Source organism: Lampetra planeri, chromosome 4 (genome assembly GCF_965212315.1).
Source record: "Lampetra planeri chromosome 4, kcLamPlan1.2.h2, whole genome shotgun sequence".
Classification (NCBI taxonomy): Eukaryota; Metazoa; Chordata; class Hyperoartia; order Petromyzontiformes; family Petromyzontidae; genus Lampetra; species Lampetra planeri.
In genome coordinates, this window is record NC_136110.1 from 18,964,320 (window position 1) to 18,978,126 (window position 13,807).

Sequence of the window (13,807 nt, forward strand, 5' to 3'; positions counted from 1 at the left end):
CTACAAAAGTTATGTTAAGCAGAGCCACCGTGATGGTGACGGCTCATCTGACACTGACTCCTCTGACAATGACCAACACGACACGGGTAACAGAGAGAGCTCACCAGAGGAACACACCTCACGCAAACATTACCGACATGATGCAGATGACAGACACAGCTCACCAGAGAGACGCACCTCACGTAAACATTATCAACACGACATGGGTAACAGAGAGAGCTCACCAGAGGGACGCATGACCCGTAAAAATCACCCACGCAAAACCACCCGCACCACAGATGACAGAGACAGGAATCCCGATAACCATGAAGCACGAGACAAACATAAATACAACACCTCACCTAGCAGGCACCACACACGTAGTAGGCAGCATGAAGGTCAAGGACAAAAACACTCACCACATAGACACCGCTCAAGGAGATCACGCACACCAACCCACAAGCACGAATCACAAGACCCACGTAAGGAAAACAAGAGACACAAGCAACGGGACAGACACGAATCCTCGGACAGAGGGAGATCACGACACAGACACGGGAAACATGACAACAGTGATAGTGGAGACAAGGGTAGCTCAAGTGAGCACTCCTCAGGAACCGACACCACTGATGACGAACAACACACTTTTAACAGTAAGACACTAAAACTAATGGACAAAGCACTCGTGAGAATTCCCTATTTCGATCCACATAACAAGAACAGGGATATACACACTCACATAGCTACAGTAGAACAGGAGGCTAAGATCCGGGGTCTGGGTAAATCAGCAGAAAAGGCATGTTTATTATCAAGGAGCCTACATGAACCCGCCAGACCATGGGTAGCCTCCCTGCCAAATAGGGTGAAGAGTGACTTTAAACAATTGAGCCGAGCAGTAGTTAAGAGATTTGGGGAATACTCCACACTATCCGAAGGATTGAACGCGGCAAAGTTGATGACCCAGCGTGCAGACGAAGACCCACGAGATTATCTCCTACGCCTTAAGAAAGCATATTACGCAGGGGACGTGGACAATGCCCAGGGAGATAAGACAGTCTTAAAAGTGATGTTCTTCCAATCATTGAGACCTGAAATAGTGAGAATAGTAGGAATGATGTTGGACCCCGAGACTGCCTCCCTACGCCAGATTGAAAGCAAGGCCCACACGGCCTGGGTGAACGGACGGAAAACCACTAGCATAGCCAAAACCCACATCGTCACCAGAGATAAAGAATGCCTCGATCTGGAGGGAAGCGAATCTCCAAGGAATAATATTAGAGCCACACGGGGTGGACATGAATTCCCCCAGGAGAGGGCGCCTAACCCAATAGAATCAACACCCGTCCACAACACGCTGAATAACGTTCCACGTGGGGGGAGAAACGAGGCCAGAGGAACCTGGCACCCACAGCCGCCACCACCATGGAATGCAGAAGAGGGCGGAGGCTGGAATTATGGAGGAGGAAAAGCGAGTGACGGGCCATACCTACCCCGCGGAGGCCGACGCCCACCAAACCAGTCACCATATCGTCCCCCACTGCCGCCTCCACTAGCAATAGAGCATAGACCACCGTTAGCTAACAGGAATCGATATGCTCACCACATTAGGATGGAAAAAGAGCTCCTAGGGAGTATGAAGACTCCCATGCAAATAGCGAAGGGAAGAATACCAACTATACCCACACAGGAGGAGGACACACCCAGCGCAAAGGTAGCCCAAGTGAACGTAGGGAAGACAAGAAGCCCCGAAGCGATCACCGAAGTGGTACCAGAGGGAAAAGGGTACCATCTGGGGGAATTGATTCCCGTAGGACCAGTCGGACGAGTCCACGTGGAAGTAATACTGCAAGACACCCTGACCAGCCAGGGCCTTTGTGATACTGGAGCAGAAATATCCATGATATCCAGAGAATTATTTGACGAACTCCAGACTGCCCTCCAGAGGAAGAATGAAACACTACAGATGATGCCAAGTAAAATTACCTACTCAGGATGTGAAGGGACCCACATGCGACCATTGGGCAAAGTTATGACGAAGTTGACGTTCAACAAAATCAACATGAACCATCCCCTATATGTCGTACGGAACCCCGGAAAAGAGCTGATCATTGGGATAGAACTACTGAATCGCCTGAAACCCATTACCCATTATGAACCTTGAATCCCGACAAATTTGGGCACAGTCAATGCCGGAGCAACAAAGGGACTCAGAAGATGAAGACGTTATGAGAGACTCCACGGGAATCCAAGTGATAACACAAGAGCTCAACGACCTATCAACGACAATCAGGAACGAAGACGAGCTCCCAGCAGGAATTCGAATCACTCAGCTAATGACTAACAGACTGAGAGAAGACCGAAAGGAAGCCGACTTAGAGTCAGTATCACCAAGTGACCGTCCCCTCATGGAGTATATACCGCCCCCTGGAGGCCAAACCGACGAACTGCAAACCGATGAAGGAGAACACAAGGGCAAGAGCGTATTACCCTCGGATGAAGCCAAGGCAACTCAACCGATAGTAACGCAAAAGGAACTTTCAACCGAGCCGCCCGAAACCACGAAGGCCTTGGACCCAGACCCAGGACAAGGAGTCTCCATAATAGAAGAACAAATCGAACAACAAATTGAAGCAGCAGACGCCCTCGAGAACGACACTCAACGAAATGAGCTTCGTCAACTGCTCCACAAATACCACTTCCTGTTCTCAGAAGACCCCTATGATTGCGGCAAAACCGACCTACACGTGGTATCTATTCCCACACTGGAAGGAGCGCCAGCGGTATATGTGAAACAATACAAGATTCCACTGGCTGCCTACGAATCAATCCAAGAAACCTTGGAGAACCTACTCAAGAAGAATATAATTCGAGAATGCAACTCAACCTACAACTCCCCGATTTGGCCTGTATTGAAACCCACAGGCAAGTGGCGACTCACCATCGACTATAGGCAACTCAACAAAACGGTTCCCCTATCTCGATGGCCAATCGCAGAGATCGACCAGAATCTCAACCAAATAAAAGGCGCAAAAATTCTCACCACCATGGATCTATCAAATGGCTTCTGGACCATGCCCGTGAAAGAAGCGGATCAATACAAGTTGGCATTTACATTCAATGGAATACAGTATACTTGGAACCGATGTCCATTTGGATACTCAAATTCACCTGCGGACTTTAACATATTCCTACACAAGGCAATGGACGACGCAAAAGAGCGAGGTACCATCGTCTATGTCGACGATATACTGGTCAAGGACTCCTCATGGGAAGAACACCTCGAGAGCCTCCAGCATACCCTCGAGCAGTTAAAGGAAGCAGGCGCAAAGATTTCAATACAAAAAGGACAGTGGGCACGCAAGAGGGTGGACTACCTCGGGCTCCAGGTCGGCACTGAGGGAATGTTACCCCAAACCAAAAGACTTGGAGCCCTCCTCGCACTCAAATCGCCCACCACAGTCACGACCCTTCGGAGCTTCTTAGGGATTTGCAACTACCTTCGACAGTTCGTGGACGACTACGCAGGAATCGTTCGACCCTTAGTCAAACTACTGCAAAAAGACGAACCATGGGAGTGGGGACAGGAACAGGAAGCCGCAGAAAAAGAATTAAAACGACAGATCACAGAGGCATCCTGCCTAGCATACCCAGAGAAAGGGAAAGAATACTACCTGGAGACCGCATACTCAGATCATAGTATCAGCTCGGTACTGTGCCAGAGACAGGAAGCAGAGAAACGAGTTATTGCCTATGCCAGCAAAGCCCTCCGGGGAGTGGAGATGAAGTTCTCCGAGTGTGAGAAGGCGATATTTGGAAACATCTGGGCCATACAACATTTTCGGAACTTGTTGAACGGAGAGAAGATCATCCTGGAAACGAATCATGAATCCTTGGCATACCTCAACAGTAAGAAGATTCGAGAGGGCCGCGTAACCAGCAGCCGAATAGCCAGCTGGGCACTGACACTCCAAGGCCTACCAATCACAGTGAAATACGCAAAAAACAAGAAAAGTCCAATGGCCCAAGGTCTTGCCGATTTACATGATTGTACCTTTGACAGCGTAGAAGCAGAGGACGAAAAGATACCTCCGGAGGACAACAGGTACCTGCCCTTCAGGAAGGAGACATGTGCCGACCTACCAGTGGTATACATCGATGGATGCTCCCAGATGAGGGAGAACAAGCTTCACGCTGGGTCAGGAGTCATTTGGGAAACTGGCCCACTCACAGGGATTCAAGAGGGATTTCAGCTGGGACCAAAGTCAAACCAGTATGCAGAGTTGGTCGGGGTACACATCGCTGTCCAAATGGCATCCGATAACCAAATACGGACCATGGTGGTGTGCACTGATTCCAACTACGTACAGCACAGCTTCCTGCACCACCTACCCATATGGAAAAAAAACGAGATGAAGAACCATAGGAATAAACCAATTCACCATCGAGAACTATTCGAGGCCATAGATAAGATGGTTCAGAACAAGGATATGAAGATATTTTGGAAGAAAGTCAAAGGGCACTCCAAGATACCTGGTCAAGAGAAAACTGGGAACGACCAAGCAGATGCCATAGCAAAAGTGGGAAGCCTGGAAGGCACCCCGTGGAAGCTAGAAGACCAAACCGAAAGAGACGGACAACAAGAGTCGACGAACCAAGACATCGCCGTGATAAGACTGGTCACAAGAAGTGGGAAGAACCCGGCAGAAGCTGGAACCAGAGCCCAATTGAACAGTGCCCAGCCTTCCGAAGACCTGATCAGAATGCAACAAGAGGACGAAACACTAAAGACACTCGCCGATCATATCCAAGATCCAGCAGGAAAACCAATCACTACTGACAACTTGAATGACAACAAAGAGCTCGAGATCATGCATAGCCAAATCAAAAGGTTCTCAATGCGGAAAGGGCTACTGGTATACACAAACGAAAAAGACGGTCGACCTAGATGGGTAGTCCCCTCTCAATATCGGGAAATAATGTTACAACACGCCCACAATGAACCGTGCAGCGGCCACCGATGCGAGGTGAATACGGGACAGATGCTGCGACAGGTGGCCTACTGGCCAAAAATGGGGGAAGACATACACAAACATGTGTCCAACTGTCTCGTGTGTTGTAAGTACCAGCCAACGACCTCACAGCATAGGGCACCCCTACAGAGGAGGGGAACAGATTATCCTTGGTCCAACCTACAAATCGACTGGATAGGACCTGTCAACCGATCAACCAAAGGGAACAAGTACATGCTAACTGTGACCTGTGCATTCTCTAAATGGACAGAGTGTTTACCAGCACCCAACAACACCGCGGAAACGACCGCTATCCTACTGATCAACCAAATATTCAGTAGATGGGGCCTACCGTCAACGATCGATTCAGACAAAGGAAGCCACTTCACAGCCGAGGTCATCACAGAAGTGTGGAAGATGTTGGGAGTAAAAAGACAATTACATGTCGCATACCATCCACAATCCTCAGGACAGGTGGAAAGAGCCAACAGGACCATCGTGAGCCTCCTAAAGAAATATGTGTCTACCACGGGCCGCGACTGGGATACGAAACTACCCCTAGTCTTGATGGCCATGCGAGCCACACCCAACCGAGCTATAGGCAGGACACCCTTCGAGATCATGACAGGGAGGCTAATGACCCTCCCAGTACACCTGTTATATGTCCCAGCGGAGGACGAGACCCCGACGGCAATGACGCCAACTGAATACCTGACGGGACTCAATAGTCACCTACAGAGCACATTCGCTATGGTCAGGGACCAGTTGCAAGTAGAGGCTCAGGGGAGCAAAGCATACTATTGTAATAAACGACTGGACCACGATGTCTGGCTCAGTGTCCTTTATTCGGTTCGTGCTGTACACCCACACGGCTGTCTTTACTCTGTAGCTTCTCCACGGTGCTGACCCCAATGTCGGCCCGATCCACAACAGCAGCTCCGCTGCTGTTTCTCTCACACAGCCCCCCTTGGCTGTACTCGCTGCAACTCCTCTCCCTCCGCAGCTCTGACAGCCTCTTGCTGTCTCTCTCTCTCTCCGCAGCTCCTCCTGGCAGCCACACCGCTGCCTCTAACATGCAGCCCTCTCTCTCTCTCTCTCCGCAGCTCCTCCTGGCAGCCGCACCGCTGCCTCTAACACGCAGCCCTTCTGGCTGTCTCCTCTGCAGCTGCACACCACTCCGCAGCTTCCTCTTATCTTCGGGGTTGGCTCCCGATGGCCGTCGGCGCCCCCCCTCTCCACACTCGCCCGCGTGGCCTCACTCTTTTCCGCTCACACCCCGACTGCCTTCCCCTTCCGGTTTACCCGCTTAAGGACCCGAACCTTCCCCCCACGTCACATGACTCCACCCGCCGTGACGTCACATCCGGAAGGTCGCTTACGCCCGCATTACACCACCCTCCCCCGTAGAAAAATCCCAGCCGACCTCGGCTGACCAATAGCAAATCGTAATGCGGCGAACCGAGCTTCCCCCCCTAAAGGACACTAAGCATACAATGTAACAGCAAGAACAACAACAACAACGCAATTAACATCAACGAACGTACAAAAAGCATGCAATAAATGCAACTGTAAGAAAAAAATAACAAGACAACAACAATCAACGAAACGTAAGCGATTTGGAACGTGTGCGGGTCGCCGGCCCGTCCCGGACGGTCGGCGGCCCACTCGCGGAACGGGAACGCGATGAAAGTCGAGGAATGACAGGGGGTAATCCCCCTGTCGCAGCTGGAAGTCCACCGCCGTCCCGTGTCTCTAAAGAGTTAGTCTTGGGCTTGTCCTGTGACCGTGCCCGCAGCTGGGTCGGAAGGGCTGCAGGGGTCGAAGGTCCCGCAGACCTGGCAGGCGTCCTCCGAGCAGGGCCCCTCATCCCCCGCAATGTCACGGCCGGCCTGTTTCGGAGGATCTTTAGCCGACTTGACCGGTGCCGAGGCCTCCTGCTGCGGCGGAGCCGGGAAGCGGGCCCAGCAGTCTCTGGCGTAGTGGCCCCTACGCCCGCAGCGGAAACATTCGGCCTCGTTGCGCCGAAGCGCAGGCCTCGCCTCCTGACGGCCCCGTTCTGGTAGCGCCGCGCGCGGTCTCGGCCCGCCGCGTCCCGTCCATGGAGCGGAGGCGGCCGTCAGTTGTTGAGGGCCCCGGTCATCCGGAACATAGACAGCCTGCGCAGGGTTCCACCCCAGCGCATCCCCTTCTTTGACGGGCCCCCCCCGTCCACGCCGTCACTTGTTTCCAGCGACGGAGGTTGAACTGCGCATCGAGACACTTAGCAGCCGTCCGGGAAGTTAGCTTCTCATGCCCACACACAGGCATGGGGATCCCTAGATCCCGAGACAGCTCCAACATTTTCCCTAATATGAGAGGCTCGAGCAGGTCCTGTGGCGTCTCAGGATAAGCTGCCATGGCCAGCTCCAGCACCGCACCCCTGAACGCCACGGGCGACTCCTCTGGTGCTCGTTGTCGTTGAGCGAATCGCCGATGCGCATCATCTGGTGGCTCATAAGCATCGGCCATTTCTTGAAAAACACCACATAAAGTTGCCTTTTTATCGGTCGTTATGGAACGGAAGAATCGGACAGATTCGTCGTCCAGGAGAGTCGGCAACACCTCCAAAGCCTCCGCATCGGTCCATCTTGCTGTGCGTACCGCCGCCAAGAAGCGGCAGGCGAACGCGCTCCAGTCCCCACCGACGGAAAATTCTTTAACCGTTGTAAGGTGGCGACTCCGACTCCTCTTCCCGCCGTCTTCCAATGGTGGTGGTTGTGATGGCAAATTCAAAATGGCGTCGGCCCGCGGCGTGGCCAAGATGGCGGTTTGGCGCCACGGAGCGCGCAAAATGGCGGCCTCTTGCCGCGTGGGCAATGGCGGCGGCAGGACAGGCAACGTGGCGGCCCGCGGAGCACCACTTGCATCATCCATCGTCCCTGGCGCGACGAGATGGCATAGATGCGCCAGGACGTCCTTAAGTGCCTCCAGTTGTACCGCCATCGCTTGCCATCGTTGATCCGCGTCTGATGATGTCGACGGACCCGCCACCGCGCCAACATCCTCCACTCCCGTTCCCGTGGTCGCCTCAGCCGGGCTCTCCTCCACCACCCCAACAGGATCCGTGGTTGGAGGGAGTTCGTCGTCGTCGGACGAAGAAGCCGATGCAGGCGCCGGATTAACTTTCTTCCTCACTTGTTTCGACATCCCGTTGCACTTCCGACACCAGTGTAATAAACGACTGGACCACGATGTCTGGCTCAGTGTCCTTTATTATTCGGTTCGTGCTGTACACCCACACGGCTGTCTTTACTCTGTAGCTTCTCCACGGTGCTGACTCCAATGTCGGCCCGATCCACAACAGCAGCTCCGCTGCTGTTTCTCTCACACAGCCCCCCTTGGCTGTACTCGCTGCAACTCCTCTCCCTCCGCAGCTCTGACAGCCTCTTGCTGTCTCTCTCTCTCTCCGCAGCTCCTCCTGGCAGCCACACCGCTGCCTCTAACATGCAGCCCTCTCTCTCTCTCTCTCCGCAGCTCCTCCTGGCAGCCGCACCGCTGCCTCTAACACGCAGCCCTTCTGGCTGTCTCCTCTGCAGCTGCACACCACTCCGCAGCTTCCTCTTATCTTCGGGGTTGGCTCCCGATGGCCGTCGGCGCCCCCCCTCTCCACACTCGCCCGCGTGGCCTCACTCTTTTCCGCTCACACCCCGACTGCCTTCCCCTTCCGGTTTACCCGCTTAAGGACCCGAACCTTCCCCCCCACGTCACATGACTCCACCCCCCGTGACGTCACATCCGGAAGGTCGCTTACGCCCGCATTACACTATGACCAAAAAGCCAGCCACGCAGAATACCAGCTAGGAGACCAGGTGTGGTACCTCAATTACGAGAAAAGAAAACAGAAGTGCAGGAAATTCCTGCCTTCCTGGACAGGACCACACGAGGTTGTTGACAAAATGTCCCCAGTCGTATATCAGCTAAAAATCACAAAGACAGGAAGAGAGCAGCAATACAAGTGGGTGCACGTCAACCAAATCAAACCGTACCCTGTGCTGGTGGAGCAAGATGAGGAATAAAGGTGGAAAAAGGGGGGGGGGGGAACTAAACTAATGGGCATATCACACTACAATAATATGTAACATGTTTTCCAGGAAATGGCAGCCCTCCTGCTCACGCTCCTGCTAACGTACCTTGCCAAGCTAGAAGGGAGCCAAGAGCTGATCAAGCCAGGACCAGAATCCGGGGTGATGCTGAGAGACTCCTCCAGCTTCCTAGTAACCGAAACGAAAATAGTAACCCAACAAGTCTATGTCTCCTTGGAACCTGCCTTGGTGGTAAAGAAGCACTTCGGGAAGTTACCACCCCAAGCTACCAAAGCAACCCGAATATGGTATTATGACTTCCTAAGATACAGTGAACAGAATGTCGGAACGATCCTGAAGCAATTACAAAGAACCATGATACTTCCCCCCACCACTGTCAACCTAACACGTTCCAAGAGGTCTATCGGCCTGGGAGGGGTCTTTGGAATACTATCCGGTTTTAGCTCCTTAATCACACTAGGAGTATCCATATCCAACGCCGTAAAGATTGGACACCTCACGCAAGGTATCGAGAATTTACAACTCGATATGCATCAGATCCATCAGCAAATACAACACCAACAAAAGAATCTGGTCGAAATGGGATCCACCCTCCGAGACACCGTGGTTCTCGTAAACCTACATTCTATCATGATTAACTTAACATTCCAAGAATTGAGTTCTGCAATCCGAGATCTATACGAAGAAGAGAGTATTCGAGAGCCAATTCAGTGGGTGATCCAAGACTTGTTGCGTAGCACCAGCGGCAGCATCAGTGATCTTATACAAGGACAAATTCCGTCATATCTGGTAACTCCAACACTGATAAAAGATGTGCTACAAGCAGCATCCCCGGAAACAATCAGTCCAACTCAAGTACAAATTGCCTTCAACATGGGTACAGCCACACCCATACATGTGGACCCCCAAACTAGACAGCTGGCATTTTTGCTAAATTTACCCCTGGTCAAACCCGGAAATGTATTTCGATTGCGGACAGTATTGAACGTGGGTACATGGAATAACGACATTTACTCCAAGATGGAAACTCCCTTAGTGGTGGCCTACCAGGAAGAAGGCCCCCTTAAGTACCTGGTGCCTGACCTAAACCTGTGTCAAATAACGAAAGAGGTTCATTGGCTCTGCCCAGGGGAACCATTTCTGACCAATACAGCAGAAATAATGTGTGGTCTGTCAAACCTAAGCTCTAAGGAAACTTGCAAGTTTAAGCTAAGTAAACCCAAAGAAAGAACCGGAACAGTGGCCATGATAGCTAATGCCCAGTGGTTGATTAGCACCCCTCTAGATACGGCAATTGTTTCCACCGATCAACACTCCATAACCATGGAAGTTCCGATTCCAAGCCACGTCGCACTGGTCACAATACCAAGAGGAACATTCGTACGCATAGGGGACAAGGTATTATATAACCTAGACAAAAGCCTACACCAAGCGGAGGTAGAAATAGTAGACACATTCCGAGGCCACAAGTTTGAGATAAGCAGCACTCTGTCCAACTTGTTGAACAGTAAAGAATTCCATATGGTGAAATTATCCCTCAGCGAATCAGAGATTAACATAACAGATCTTACTTGGGCGACCGAAGAGGCTGGATATCAGCGAAATCAACAGATGGGGATGGGAATCACAGGGGCAACAGGGATGATCATACTAGTCCTGGCTATTCTAACCTTAACATACCATGTGGCCAAAATGAATACCGAACTTAAAAGACTAATCGCAGGCACAAGCCACCTACCATTCAAGCCCAGGAACAGGGATAGAGCCAAGGCCTGATGATGCCACCCAAGAATAACCGTAGAAACTATCTTTTTAACGATATCTCCTATAACACGTAGTCAATAGAATAATGTCTCCCTCCCTTATCGTTTTACCTTCCTTTAGAATATATTTTTTTCCTCTCTCTTGTCACATATAACCATGTTAAGTTGTGACACGTACGCGCGCGTTGTAAGGAAATAGCAGCAAAACTTGAGGACAATCGATGGTTCATGATGGAAAAAGGGTATACATATTTTTTTTAAAAATAACCCGTGGCCATTTGACCACTGGTCATTTTTAAAAGGGCGGAATGTTGTATACTAACCCCTTCTTCCAAAATTGATATTAATAATATTTGATGATATTTTTATATATTATCTTTTTACTTGTTTTTATAATGAATGAAAACACACCAAAGCGCAGCAAACTGCAAAACACCAGGGGTTGTTAAGTAATGAACTGGAGGAGGGCTAGGATGGCAGAATTTGCAACCTTGCTTCAAGGAAAGATAAGGCCTGATGAACGGGCACATGTCACCCGTGCAGGCGGCAGAGACAGTGGGAGAGTCAGCCAGACATAGTTAAGGCAAAAAGCCCAACCATCCTGCATGGTTTTAAAGTAACGTCAAAATTCGAAATTCAACAACAGAGTAGGCTAAATTATCGATCCTCGCGCTCGCTCAAATTGGAGACCAGGCTGCGAGCTACATCAATGAACCATTGCCCATTTGCTAATCCAATACTGAATGTTAATATTACTGAAGTCAAAACGAATTCTATGACCTCAGCACATGGGCGAATAATAGGGCAGTGTCAACTCAAAGGCAATGGAAGGAAGCAGAGGCGCCTTTGTCTAAATCACAACCACAGAAAGCCAGGAATCATCACTGATTGTGTGTTTAGGGATTCCGAGCTAGTTGGAACACGTGCACACAGGGAGGAGGTAGAAATACGCCTTGTCCTCCTGCAGCTGAGGGAGCAAAGATAAACCCAAAAAGGCCAAGGAAGTGGGTCAGCTCAAGGCTGTGTGCACAGGGGAGGGGAGCTGATTAAGAATAACACTCCCAGAGCAGAAGGTTGGATGGCCACAGTGAGACGAGAATAAGAGTGTTGTGTATCTCTCAAGGATGCAGACTCAGCTGAACAACAAGGCTGCGGGGGTCACCAGAAGTTCGCGTTCGCCTAGTTAAGACAAAAAGCTCAATTATTCTGTATTGCTATTAAAGTAACGTTAAAGTCGGAATTTAACAACAGGGTAGGCTAAAGTTATTGATATGAAATGTTATTTCCATACTTTAATACTTTCTATACAACTCGACCCGAAGCATATGCGGGATGAATCACCACCAGGTCGAATATAAAATACATAATAAAAGAGCGATGTTAAACCCAGGGTCGGAGAGAAAGGGAGATCCCGGCCGTCTTTGTATCCCCGCAGCGCGGGATAGGAGTGTGTATACGCTCGGGGAAACACCTCCACTTGAGTCAAGCACCACGATGGGAAACGACAGACCTTAGGTTACATACAGAATCATAACTGTGAAATGGTAAGGGACAAATGTTAAAACTTTTAAACCATTTCTTTGTGCGTCGGTGAGGGTCGGAGGGAGTGTTGCCCCTCCCTCCAGGTCGTGCAACACGGACAAAGACGCCTATGAGACGATTTGTAACGTCTGTGTTTTGGTTCATGAAGAAGGCCAGACAAGAGATAATATCGCACCCAGACAGAAAGACGACTTCGAGGCAATTTGTAACATCTGATTGTTTGCTCGTGGATTTTATGGAGGGAGTATGACAACGGAATATACCGTGGGTGATGCACACAAGGACATACGGACGTACGGACACACACATGGACACACCTACCTACGGACAGATCCTGACACAGCAAAAATCGAAAGAAACCCCGACTTGTGGGCAGGATCCAAAAGAGAGGACCCTGAGCATTGGAAACCAGCTCGACCGGGAGGGTCGACTCAGGAGCGAGCTGCGACCAGCGGGTCGGCTCGACTCTTCAGCTCGTCTGGGACTCAGCCGAGTTCGATCGGCTCACCGGAGCCGGCTCTCGGGGCTCGACTCAAGCGGCTCCCCATCTCCTCTGCAGGCGGGCAAGACCCGCTTGACAGCTCAACTCGGCCTGCGTGGGTCAACCTCTGCCGAGTCGGAGGTCTCTGCTGCCGCCGGAGTGGTGAGGGTCGCGGTTTGGCGACGAGGCTCCGTGCTCACCCTGGTCGACGACCCAACACTGCACGCTGCGAGCGAGCTGTGGGCGCCACCTACCGACCGGGTTCCGAACTGCGACAGCGTATCAACGGGCATCCGAACCAGTTCACCACGGTGACAGGGGAGCGACTGATACGTATGACGCGCACCGCCCCCTCACCACACGACCACCAGGCGTCTGTTTGACATAAAGAACCGACTCCGAACACTGACTATTCAAGACAACTCTTACCACTCAAACACACTCGAACCCATAAGCCATCCGTGGCTGTGAAGGCATCACAACGAGACCGAGTGATGGCCATCCGTCGTTTATAAGTGTATTCGTAATTTTTATCTTTAATATTTAGTGGGCTCTACTCTTAATCGCATAAATTCCCAACAGATCCATCAATACGAATTGATTCTTGGCACCTCCTTCCGCCGAGCCACGCTCACGTGGGGAGTGGTGGCCCACCAGATCCTTATCAGGTGATCTGGTCCCCAATTAGTAAACTTGGTATAAGATAACGATCTTCGGAAAAGGAGCACCGTCGCAGGCCCTTACTCCGAGCCATTCTGTTGTCAGATAACCTGCCGATGTATCTGTTGAGATTGGTGCCTTTAAGAATAATAACTGTTTTTGATTGTGTTTTTTTTTTATCGCCGTATAATCTTTCAAGTATCTTTCAGTCATAATCGCCGCACGTACTCGCATCCTCTACAGAATATTCAACTGTCCCGTGACCCAAGGTGCTAACAACGTGATAAGGGT